This window comes from Pteropus medius, unplaced genomic scaffold, assembly GCF_902729225.1.
Source record: "Pteropus medius unplaced genomic scaffold, Ma_sr-lr_union100, whole genome shotgun sequence".
Classification (NCBI taxonomy): Eukaryota; Metazoa; Chordata; class Mammalia; order Chiroptera; family Pteropodidae; genus Pteropus; species Pteropus medius.
In genome coordinates, this window is record NW_024356249.1 from 15,391,201 (window position 1) to 15,403,719 (window position 12,519).

General features: G+C 36.1%; 1 pseudogene; it reads right to left on the reverse strand.

Annotated features, from left to right (window-relative positions):
- Positions 1-11,410: 11,410 nt before the first annotated feature.
- Positions 11,411-11,529, reverse strand: LOC120601283 (uncharacterized; annotated as a pseudogene).
- Positions 11,530-12,519: the final 990 nt, after the last annotated feature.

Below are 12,519 nucleotides of genomic sequence, written 5' to 3' on the forward strand. Positions count from 1 at the left end.
TATATCCAAATTTTGTACAATGAACATGCATTACTTTAGAATAAAAGACTTTTTTTTCTTCAAAAATACCCACCCCAAACATTGTAAAGCTCTTAAAGAATTCCTTCAACCTGTTGACAGCTGCATAAATTAATGGCCTAAGAGAGTTCAAGGTTCACAAAAACATAATTCAATAAATATGCAAAAGCCTATTATGGCTGCACTGCTGTTTATGACCTCAAATAAAATTGATCTGTTCAATATGATTTAGCTTCTAGCCAGGGGAAATGTTTGTCTTGCTAAGCTTAAGGAACAATAAAAAGGACAGGATAAATGTGAATCTAAGCCTAGTCAGGCAAGACCACTGTTTACACCATTAGAGGCCCCCAGTTCATGTAAATTATATCTCACCCAGCTACTTAGTCTTTCCTTCTTTGATGGCTGATATCTCCAGGTTCCAGATTTCTCAGGCAATGTAGCCAATTTTTAAGTCTAATAAATGTTTTTAAATATAGCCTTAAGGAAAATAAAAAGAGAAAAATCCCAGAGCAGAATTTCACAGCAATATTAAAGCAAGACTTCAGTTTGAGTTCCATGATCTTTGCTGCCTTTCGAATAATGGATTTGTTATTTCTAAGAGCAAAGGAAAGATACAAAAGCAATTAAAAATTTATTTTGTAAAAATCTATTGGAGTTTCTCATTACAATGTTAAATAAAATAAGAAATATGGTTGTATTTATGTTTTTAAATATAATATTTTTAAATACACCATGGCATATATAAAAATTAACATACATGTTCTGCCAAGGTTAATATTTACCTACTCCTTAAATTCATGAGCCTGTTACTGCTGAATGTGAATTTCAGTCATAAATGTGATTGAAAAATAAAGTTAAGTCACTCTAGATTTTAGAAAGACACTATATGACAGTGGACTGTTCTTTCAGAAAATTTTAGAAAATAAAAAAGCTTTGTTAGCAATTATAGTATCCAATCTGCTATTTTCATGAGATAGTAAATGACATATATGTATATAATTAAATTAAAAATATATGAAGTGATACTCACCAAACTGCAGTGGTTTTCCCTGGGAAAAGGGAGTGAAATAAAAAAAAAAAACTAACTTGAATTTTCACAGTGAGTATATATTTAAGTATTACTTATGTAATTGAAAGTGAATTGAAAGAGTAGGTGTTACATGTAGTTTTATTTTGTTTTCTACAGTTAAATGGCATGTATCTAGTGCCATAGTTTTCAAATTGCAGGCGGCAGTGTGCCAGAGAGGTTTCTAAGACACAAAATAAACATGGTGGATTTAATCTTTAGTGAAAAATTTAGCCTTATTTTTATGTTAAAGCAGGACTTAAAATATTACAAAGTAAATAGGATGCAAAAAATGCTGAAATTATTAATGTAAAACATGAGGCCTCAATCAATGTCGTATTTGCTGTGAGCCACTTAAGACTAAAGTACTAAGTCTAATCTTTGTGTTTTAAGGGCTGAAAATGAAACTTGGATAAGCTTAATGATTATCTAAAGTGTAAGCTACTCATAGCCATTGTTAAAGAAAAATTATTCCGACACTCATTAAAAATGATAAGGAAAGACTTTATGTAAGACTGTTGCTGTAGGGAGAGAAATTGAGTTCAAGTCTGATACAGCAAAGACAGCTAGGGGTTTATAGCCAGAGTGGGAGGGTCAGCAGATGGAAAAGTACTAAAAGAAGATTTGAAGGGTAGGGGGATTCTTGCTAAACGGGCTTAGCAGGGTTTTTGTCGAAGGTAGGCCAAGGTGGAGGCATAGCTGAGAAGTGAGTTTGGAGGAGCCTGACTGAAGTTTGGTCAATTGAGAGTCTTTATCACTCTGGGTTCTATTTTCTGTTTTGTTATTCGCCTTTCTTCCAACCCATAGTATCTCCCCCCAAGAGTTTTTTCTGGCTAGTTGACAAAACCAGTGTTTGGTGGGGAGAGTAAAAATGGTAAGTATGGCAGAATTTAAAATAGTACTGTGAACTCTGGAAGATTTTCTAACAGTTAAAACAAAGAAATAAAATATGTTCTCTGACTTCTAAAAATATTTATAGGAAAACAAAAGCATGCTTTCCATGAAATGGTTAAAAAGACTTTTTAAAAATAATTGTCCTTACACACCTGTCAGAAAATTATACAAGTTTTGACTTTAATCCATCCACTTCCTACCCAAACAGAAAGTATAAAATAATGCTTCTGCTAAAAATGGTGGACCTTTGTTTTAATCCTTCTTCTCTCAGTTTTAAAAACAAATTCAAAGAGGTCAAAAAAAGCATATTATTTTGAAAGTGTAGTTCGTTTTTCAGAGATGCTATTATTTTCCTCATTACACAGTATGAGGCTTCATATAGTAGCCCATGTAATTTTTATAGCTAAACATAAGGTCTGAAGACAACACAGTCATGGTCCATAGCATTGAAAGAGTAGATGTTAGACACCCCTGTCTAGAAAGCCTAGAAACAACATTATAGCATCCATGCTTCACTTTTGTGGGCTGATATTGATGTTTTGATATGTCTAGGAAACTGTATGATAAGGTCTCCATGAGTTAAGTATTTGGGGCACTGTTTTTCAAGGAAGCAAGTTTTTAAAAAAATTATGTAAGGTTTATTATCTTTAAAAAGATTTAGTGTTAAAATCCTGGTTGCCAATTTGTACCATATTGATGCTTAGATATGGAAGAGTTTAATTCTCACTTTATGCACCTTGGCTTCTGGTCATAAGACAGTTACCCATTTTTTTCCCTTGGAAGAGATGTTGGGATTTGAGATTTGGCCAAGAAAAGCTAAAGAGGCTAGGAAGCACTTACAGATGGAGATAATTAGCATATTAAAATAGGCCAGCCAGATTTTTTTTTTTTTTTCTTAAATCAGGAAGTAGAAGGGTAAATGCTCTCTCTGGCAAGACTATAGAAGCTGTGTGGACAGAGGAAATGTGATTCAAACTCTGGTATGAGAATGGTATTTTACTTGAACCAGGTTTCAAAAGACTGGAGCAGGAGTTCCTTTTACTGGAAACCATGGAGTTGGCGGGCTTTGTAGGGGCCTCCCTTGAAATTCTGCCTCAAGGCCGCTGTTTTGAATTTCGTTTGAAAGTCTTAGAATGGGAGACGCTTGGTTTCTGAAGATGCAGGATAAACATCGTGAACTCTATTGCTTTCTGATGCATGGTAGCGGAAGTGGCATTTCTGATACCTCCTCCCATTGAAAGAGGATTACCGAAGAAGGCAGTAGGTGGGAACCGCGGCCCCAGAACAAAACTGCTTGGACTCCAGTTTTGTATTTTGTCAATCCTAAAGCAAAGCCCTGAGGCTGATCTGGATTCGGGCTCTATCAATGGGATATGTTTAATTGCCAGATAATTCACTGTGGTTTCCTGAAGGTCTGATTTAGAGTCAGCCTTTCAGATCATAGTTTCACCCGTTTTCTGAAGTCTACTGTTATTCAAAACAGACTTAAGGGGTATCTATCCCAGAGCAGGGCTTCTCCAAGGGGGGTATGGTCACTGATGACTGAATACAGAATTGTCCTTGTGGGCCAGGGAATTTATAACAATTATGAAATGTTAACAACTCCTCAATTCTCATGGGCTTTCGGAAGTGTAGTTAGCCATCTTCTACAGATGCTACTTGCCATGGATTTTACAAATACAACATGTTAACAATTGCTGTCTTGTAAAGTTTTGAAGTCCATGGAATGTGGTCAGTTTCTTCTCTCCTCTTATTCAGTGCTTCTATTCTTCCTCTTCTTTCACCTGTTCAAGTGTGGAGTGGCTATTGCTAGAGAGAAGGGGAGAGTTAAAGAGGAATGAGAGTTCTTTGTCTAGTCATGTAGTAGCAGCACTCCCTGGGCTTTGCTGCTGCTTAAGGCTGGTTCTGTTGAGAAATACATCGGTGGGTTATTTTGAGGACCAACTCAATTGCTCAGAAATAGCTATGGGAAGTTTTCTGGACCTGGGTGCCTCTATACTACTTGGTTACTTATGTTTTCCTAGCTGCTAGTAATCTAGCAATATGTCCCTCCAACTTCTCTCTACAGCCCTTTTGGAAAGGACCTGGGATGCCTGCAGTTCTATGCTTTCTCACTAATGGCTCACATCACACCCACAGGAAATACTCACCTGTCGTTAGCCCCAGTGAACTCTAGGCATCCTGGTGGGTCTTAACACCACTTCTCCTTCAGCTTATCTCAGTGACTCAGCCAAACTATTTTGCTGGAGATTTCTTAGAGGAAAGTCGGATACCAGTCTACAGTGTCCTTCAATCTTGGGGAACACATATCAGACTCCTTTGGAAGTCTGGTTAAAAGTCTGGCTTAAAGTGAAGTATCCCTCAGAGCTTGTCCTTGTAGAACACATGGACTCTCAGTACAGCTCTTCAAAGAAATCCTCCAAAGAAGTTATATTTCAATCTCCTTCTCGACCCTTTTATATTCCTGAGAAGGGTGAGTAGTGTGAGGATTATCTATTAGTTCTCAGTCTCTTACTTCTTAAACCTGATCCAGTACTTCAACTGGAATAATTCTTTGTTTTTCAATCAGATATTCCACTCCACCACCTTGTTACAAAATATTGCATATGTTGTATATTTAGTATTTTCCAGTTTGACTTACTTATAACCCAAGTTCCCCAGGCCTCACCAGACTGGGAGTATAAAATAAAGTTACAGTCTATTTATACACCCAAACTATGATGGTAAGAATTCCAACTGGTTTGATGACTAGTAATTAGCACATCTCCAAGTGTCCCCAAGTTATTTCGGGGAGTTCCCCAAAAGGACACCACACACATGCCCACAAACCAGTCTGTAACTGCATGGTGTCTGCTTTTCTTCCTTGTCTACTCTGGCTTATAATTTTCTACATTCTCTGTCTGCAGATTTGAGGAGTGTCAAATCACTGCTTGTTTCCAAGGGGAGGTAGATTGGTCTTCTCTCCAATTGCGTGCCATATTTGGTGCCGAGCACTCTGAAATGGCTCTTCTTTCCCAGAAATTAACCTTTAGCCATCTCCTACTTCCCATAAATCCTCCAAATCATCCCTAAAAACATAGTGCCATTATTTTCTTACTGCTACTTTTCTGACTTTGGGCACATAACTCAGTCCAAGGTTATTAATAATAATTCCCATCCTTAGCTCCACACCAGCTACAGATACCATCACCCCAAAATTCCTTCCTTTTCTTCCCTCATGCCCTACTCCAAAACAGAAGACTACATGCATATTAATGCATGGAAGAGAAGAGGAGGTGGAAGTCTCACTGGTAACTTATGGGCCTGTGCTCTGTTGGCTAAGGATATCCAATGTTGTTTTTCTTATACATACTAAATTTAAGAACCATTCAGAAAAAAAAATAAAAAAGCAAAGTAGATGCAATGTATATAGTCTACTACTAATGGAGGGAAAATATAAATATAAACAAGTATAAATGCAAAGAATACCACCAGAAGGACCCACAAGAAACTAACGACAGTGGTTTCTTCTAGGGTGGGATCTTGGTGACTGGGCAGCAGAACACTTACATTTTGCTCTATTTCATTTTGTAGCATTTGAATATTTTAAGTGTGTATGTCTTCTCTATTCAAAATGAAGTTTTAGAGAATACTCAGTAAAAATAATTTTTAAATTTCAAATAATTTTTTAAATTATGGCCTGAATATTTTTGATACATTCATTGAAAAAATGGTGCAATGAAAAATAAATTCTTCCCTCTTCTGTGTGTGATCATGTTTTTCAAAGCAAAAACATACTTTTCTAAAAAGCATTGCTCTCAAGTTGTTCCTCTTTTCCAATGTTCTAACAAAATATAAGTTCTTTCAGTAAGTCTCCTTGTCACTGAGGAATTTAGACAGTGAAAAATTGCAAGCAGTGACTGACTCATGTATTTGTTCTTGGTATTCTTTGTAATGTGGATTCAACATCCCCTGCTGAATTCTGCCGATATCCTTTTAAATGAACGAATGTCAAAAGTTTCGAAACCAGAAGCAGAGATCTCAACAGTATTATCTCATACATTTTTAATTTAGCAATTCTAAATTTATGTATAGCATATCTTGAGTGTACTTATACTTTCAATGAATAAATGAATCACGTATTATTTTTCTCTCAGGTTCTTTTTGCACAATAGCACAAAAAGTATTTTATCTGTAAAAAAAAGAGACTGTAATTTTTTTGTCTTTATGACACTAAAATATTTTCACTGACAATGAAAAGTAACCTAGTTTTCCCAGATCCATATCAACTGGAAGAGGGCATGAAAGAAAGGTAAAGATAGTAATTAGGTAAAAAATGAAAACTGGATCCATTTTTATTTAGGTAGCAGTCCCTCCTCTGGCAGGCAACATATGCTGTAGTGAAATGAGCTGGGATAGGTCATTTCTCTCCATTTTCTAGGTTCCACAAGAGTAAAAGCACAATATGTATCTTAATGCTCTGTCTCCCAACAGAGATTCTGGTAAGTCTGTCTCAGCTGGAAGTCACTCTTTGCACATGTCTCAGGATTGTAATGAAAATAATCTCTCCCCTGGAAAATAAAAAGCATCTAATGCAGAGGTCGTAAGTACAAAAGGGAAAAAAAGTGTCATTAACCATCTTGATTCCAACCAGTTGAACCCTCTTACCCTCATAACTTCCTTTCTTTCTTCTTTCAACCTAATGCTAGCTGGTTCAAAGATTTGGGGCAATAACACCATTAGAAGTACTTTAGGAATATGTAATTTACATGCATCAAGGATTTTAATGCCATTGAGCTCTATAAAATATCCTGTGAGAATCCATATTCTCGAATACATTAAAAGAGCGATATTTTGGCTTCTCTTTTTGAATTTAGTTTTAACTATAGAATCTTTCTTCTCTGTCTCTTGAAGATTGTCCTGGACCTGTGCCTCAGGGAGCTGTTCCTACGCATCACCATCTCAGCTGTTTTCACCTACCCTAGGGCTCCCATGAGATTCTTCAAAAAAGAATCTCAACTTATGGTACATATATACAATGAAATATTATTCAGCCATAAAAGATGAACTCTTACCATTTGCAATAATCTAGATAGACTTAGAGGGTATTAGGCTGAATGAAATAAGACAAAGAAAGACAGATACCATATGATTTCACTTATATGTGGAATCTAAGGAGCAAAAGGAATGGACAAACTAAACAAAAACAGACTCACAGATACAGAGAACAAACTGGTGATTACCAGAGGGGAAGGGAGTTGGGAGTCTGGGTAAAAAAGGTAAAGGGATGAAGCACAAATTGGCAGTTATAAAACAGTCAGGAGGATATAGAGTACAGCATAGGAAATATAGTCAAGAATATTATAATAACTACGTATAGTGCCAGGCAGGTATTAGACTAATCAGGGGAATTACTTCATAAATTAAATAAATGTCTAACCATTGTATTGTATACCAGAGACTAACATAAAATGAAAAAAAAATTTTAATCTCAGAATCACAAAATTTTAGAAGGGACCTTAAAATGCTTTGTTCCAACTGCCTCATTTTATTATAGATAAGGAAACGGTAGCCCACAGAAGTTAAGTGATCAGCTCAGGATTATAAAGATAATTAGCCGCAGAGGAAGGTAGAGATTTAGGTCTCCTGATTCCAAATTTGGTACTCCTTTCATTATACTACACACTGTTTCAAATGAATCAGTAAATTTTTTTGTAAGGCAAAGACTTTTCAAACAATATGACAGTATCGGAGCAAACTTTCCTCTCAAGAAAGCCAAAGCCGTCTTACCAAGACTCCAGGGTTCTCTTTGAAACTGAAAGTCTGTGACATTAATAGCAACTATTTGTTAAAGGGCTACTGATGGCCAAGTTATTACACACACGTCAACCTTCAAGCAGCCTTGAAAGTAGCTATCAAAATTCCCATTTTGATGATGAAGAGACTGAAATAATGAGAGACTTAAGCAAGTTGCTTAAGTTTCTAGAGCTGAAAATAGCAGAGCCAGATTCAAACCCAAGTATTAAATCCTTTTTGCAAGATGCTAGATCACTTCTCTTTCCATGATACCAGGTCTTAACTCCAGGGAAAAAGTGATTTATCTATGCTGCTTTTAAAAAGTCAGAAAAAAGTTTATGATTTGCAATAAAACATAGCTATAGTACACTGTTCTTGTTTTTATTCATTCATTTATTCATTCATTCATTCAGTAGGTTAGCATTGGAAACACGGGTATTAATGCAACACTTCAGAAAGAAGTCTAAAGTAAACTTACCAAGATATTAGGCAGAGCGATCAGATACTCACAGACTTTGATCACTTACTTAATGTATGAAATACACCTACTTACTATGTTGTTCTGGGCTGTACACTTAAGAAGAAGAAGAATTTAGAAAGGAACCTGAAGATAGCAAATGAGTAAATGATCTAAAAGCAAAGAACTACACAAAGAAGGGAATTATTTTAGCAATTCAAGAGAAAACAACATAATAGTTTTCCAATGTATGAAAGACGGTTATCCTGACAATGGTGAGAGACCATTCTCTAGTTCCAAATAAAATGAGACAAAAAGAAATATAACCAAGCATGGAGGGTTTGGCTAAATGTATTCAATAGTCAGCTGGTCATGAGAGATTTGAAAATTTGGCTTAATTTATGGGGAAAAAAAGATCATGGTATTTCAAGAGCAATGGAATCTCTAATCATATAAGACTTTATAAATTAGTGATTTACACATGATGAAGCTATGGTTTTCTTTAAGTAAAGTACATGTGGGGAGAAGAATGGGACAAAATTGAATTTAAAATCTCTAACATCTCTACAGTTCTCTAAACTGATGTATTTTAATATTATCATACAAAATGTCTAATTTTACCACTTCCCACCTAAAATTATCATATTTATTATTGCAAAAGGGCTAGCCAACATTTCCATGACTATTAATATCTTGGTGTCCATAGTGCCAGCCCTCTTCTGCCTCTCATCTGTATATTTGGAGCAGGTGGTATGTGAAGAGCCCCTTTCCCCAATCTTCCCTTAGGCAGGAACTTTAAAGCTTTTTAAGTATAAAGACCATCTGGATATTCACTGGTGCTGACTCACTATCATGGGGCCCAGATAGGACTGTGGAGAGGAAGTGGGGAAGAAAAAAGAGAAATCAGTTATAAATTTTGAAGGGAATTTCTGGGATGACACTTGAGTAGGCCTTATATCTTGTAAACTCTTATGTAAGTCAACTGCTGTGCTGATTAGTACCTATTCATAGTGTTGTGAGAATAAATTATATATACATACCTTACAATATTGTCTGGCATAGAGTAAGCCAAATATTAACTATCATGAATGTTATAATTATGACAGTCATAATACTTTTCTTAGGTTGAATTTCTTAGAAGTGGACCCTGAGATAAGGATTCCTGAGCAAATAGTTCAGTAAGGATGTTCTCTCAGGAGAAACCAGTTAAGGAGAGAGGGTAGCAAGGCAGAATAGTCAAGGAAGTCAAGCTCTAGTGGACTTCAGGCAAAGTCCCAGTTCCAGCCTGATTCTGTGAGGAGCTCTGGAACATAAATTATACCTCAGCGTTTGTCCTGCCTTGTGACCAAGGAGTGGGGCTTTCACGCTCCCACACCTTAGTCATCAGCTACTGGCTGCCCTGGACACTTCTTGCTGTCTGCATGCTAGTAAAGCAGCTCCAATAGCTCAAAGCCAATCTCTGAAGAAGGTCATAGGGTCAAGCAGTTAGAAGTACAGCACGAAGTAGCTAGGGATAGACACACAGAACAGTGGGACCTGGTGTTCACTCCAGTACACCAGTGATATTTTGCAGTGTTACCAGTTTTCAGTGATCCATCTTTACTATTTGACCTATAATCAATCAGTTAGATAGTGGTTATGCAATAAATGTGTGCTTGCTCAGGCATCACTTTCTTCCCTAGCTCTGTTCCCTAATGCTGGAAAACTGACTTGACTTTTTCCACCAAAAGCATTACTGTTATCACAATACACATAGTTTTAAATAACAGTTGCTACTTCTACAATTCAAAAGCAAAAAAACTCAAATAACTTGACTAAAAAAGTGGGCAAAAGACGTGAACAAACATTTCTCCACAGAGGACATACAGATGGCCAACAGGTGTATGAAAAGATGCTCAACATCATTAATCATCAAGGAAATGAAAATCAAAACCACAATAAGATATCACTTCAAACTAGTAAGGATGGTTATTATAAAACAGCAAGTGCTGATGAGGATGAGGAGAAAAGGGAATCCTTGTACATTGTTGGTAGGAATGTTAATTGGTACAGCCATCATGGGAAACAGTATGGAGGGTCCTCAAAAAATTAAAAAAGGAACTTGCATATGATCCAGCAATCCCACTCCTGGGATATATCCAAGAGAGCTGAAGTTAGAATCTGGAAGATATATCTGCACTCATGTTTTTATTGTAGCATTATTCACAGTAGCCAAGACAAGGAAGCAAACTAAATGTCTACCAAGAAACGAATGAATAAAGAAAACATGGCATATACATACAATGAAACATTATTCAGCCATTAAAAAGAAAGAAATCCTGCCACATGTGTGAACCTAGAGGGCATTTTGCTAAGTGAAATAAGCCAGACAGAGGAAGACAAATACTGCATGACTCCACTTATATGAAGATCTAAAATGGCCAAACTCACTGAAGCAGAAAGTAGAATGTGGGTACCAGGGACTGGGTGGAGGAGAAAATGGGGAGATGTTAGTCAAAGGGTACAGAGTTTTAGTTATGTAAGATGAATAAGTCCTAGAAATCTGTTGTAGAACATAGAAACTATAGTAAACAGTATTTTATTGTATGCTTAGAACTTTATTAAAAAGGTAGATCTTACGTTAAGTGTTCTTATCACTAAAAATGATGATGAGGAGGAGGAGGAGGATGAAGATGATGATGATGATGATGATGATACAGAGTGTGGGAGGAAATATTTGGAGGCAATGGAGATATTCATAGCATGGACTGTATTGATGGTTCTAAAGATAGATACTTCAAACTCATCAAATTGTATACATTGTATATGTGCCTTATGTCAATCATACTTCAATAAAGTAGCTTATTCCTTTGGATAACCTCAGTTGTTGGAATCAGGGTAAGAAAAGAATTAGTGAAGGAAAGGAAAGGCAACTAATTGAGATACAGCTGTGACACTGAGCAGTGACAAATCTACCTGGATAATGCCGTGTACTTGGGCCTTCAGAGAGATACAGAAGGGGAATAGAGAAGGGAGCCCGGAGCCCTGAGGAACATTCTTAGCTCCTCTCTGCTCTATTTTACTGTCCTTTCTTTTTTTTTTTCTTTTTCTTTTTAATTATTTTATTTTATTTTTTTTAGGCGAGGCAACCCTTGGTTGATCTCACAGATTGCAAGGACCTTGTCAGCTTACAATCCCTTACTTTTATTTTTTATTTTTTACACCTACAGCACCTGGTCCTCCTAGGTGGTCTCCCATCCAAGTACTAACCAGGCCCGACCCTGCTTAGCTTCTGAGATCAGACGAGATTGGGCTTGTTCAGAGTGGCATGGCCATAGACTTAATGTCTTTTCTGGCACAAGAGTTTCCACAAAGAAAGGAGTTGGAGCTCAAGGGTTCAAGATATTGAAGATGAAGAAAAGTCCAAATTAGAAGTGGGATAAGTGCACAACCACAGACCCACCTATTGCTAATTCTTTCTTACACACAAAAGAAGAGAATTGATTCATTAAACTATTTATAATAAAGCTAATTTTTCAGATTCTAGATTCTCTATACCTTCTAACTCTCAATCTACCACCCATACATTTCACTGGTTTTCTAAATGAAGTTGTTTCCTATGAATAATTATATGCTAAAAAATGTTCGACTTTTCAAAATCAATTATTAAGTTAACTATCCCCAGAGCACCTAAATAATTGCTTATCTAATAAAAAAAAATATTTTTATGCTCTCCAATAACTCAAAATTGGCCACACTGAAATTTTATCAAACTTTTCAAAAAAAGAGAACCAATCAGTTCTGGATTGAAAATAAGAATTAAAATCTTAGAGATTTGGGGAACAAAAAACAAAAGTTCTTTCTCAACCAGAGCATATTCCTGTGGGGACGTGATAATAAAATGTTCACAGTAACGGAGACAATAGGTCTACTGGATGCGATCTGAACAATAGAAAAGAAAACTATATTTTTGGAAGCATATTTGTTTGTCCAGACATTTAAGTCTTTCTTTAGACAAACACATGTCACTTTTTATTGATTATTAAATATTGAAGTGATTGGATTCAATCTTTTAGTTTGATCTTGTTTTACAAAATAGGAGGCCTTTTCCCTACAGTTGAATAAACCAAGGATGGATGGCATGTATAATTTGATATTACGCTTGTTTTACAATGTAGCTGAGCTAACTGACATGCAATATCTAATTCATTTCCCCACTGTGTTTAAATTTAAAAGAGAAAAAACTGAAAAGACTTAAAGCCATCTGCAAACCTAATTAGAATGAACTCTAAGGAATTATCTCAATTCTATTCATATTAGAATGTTATTA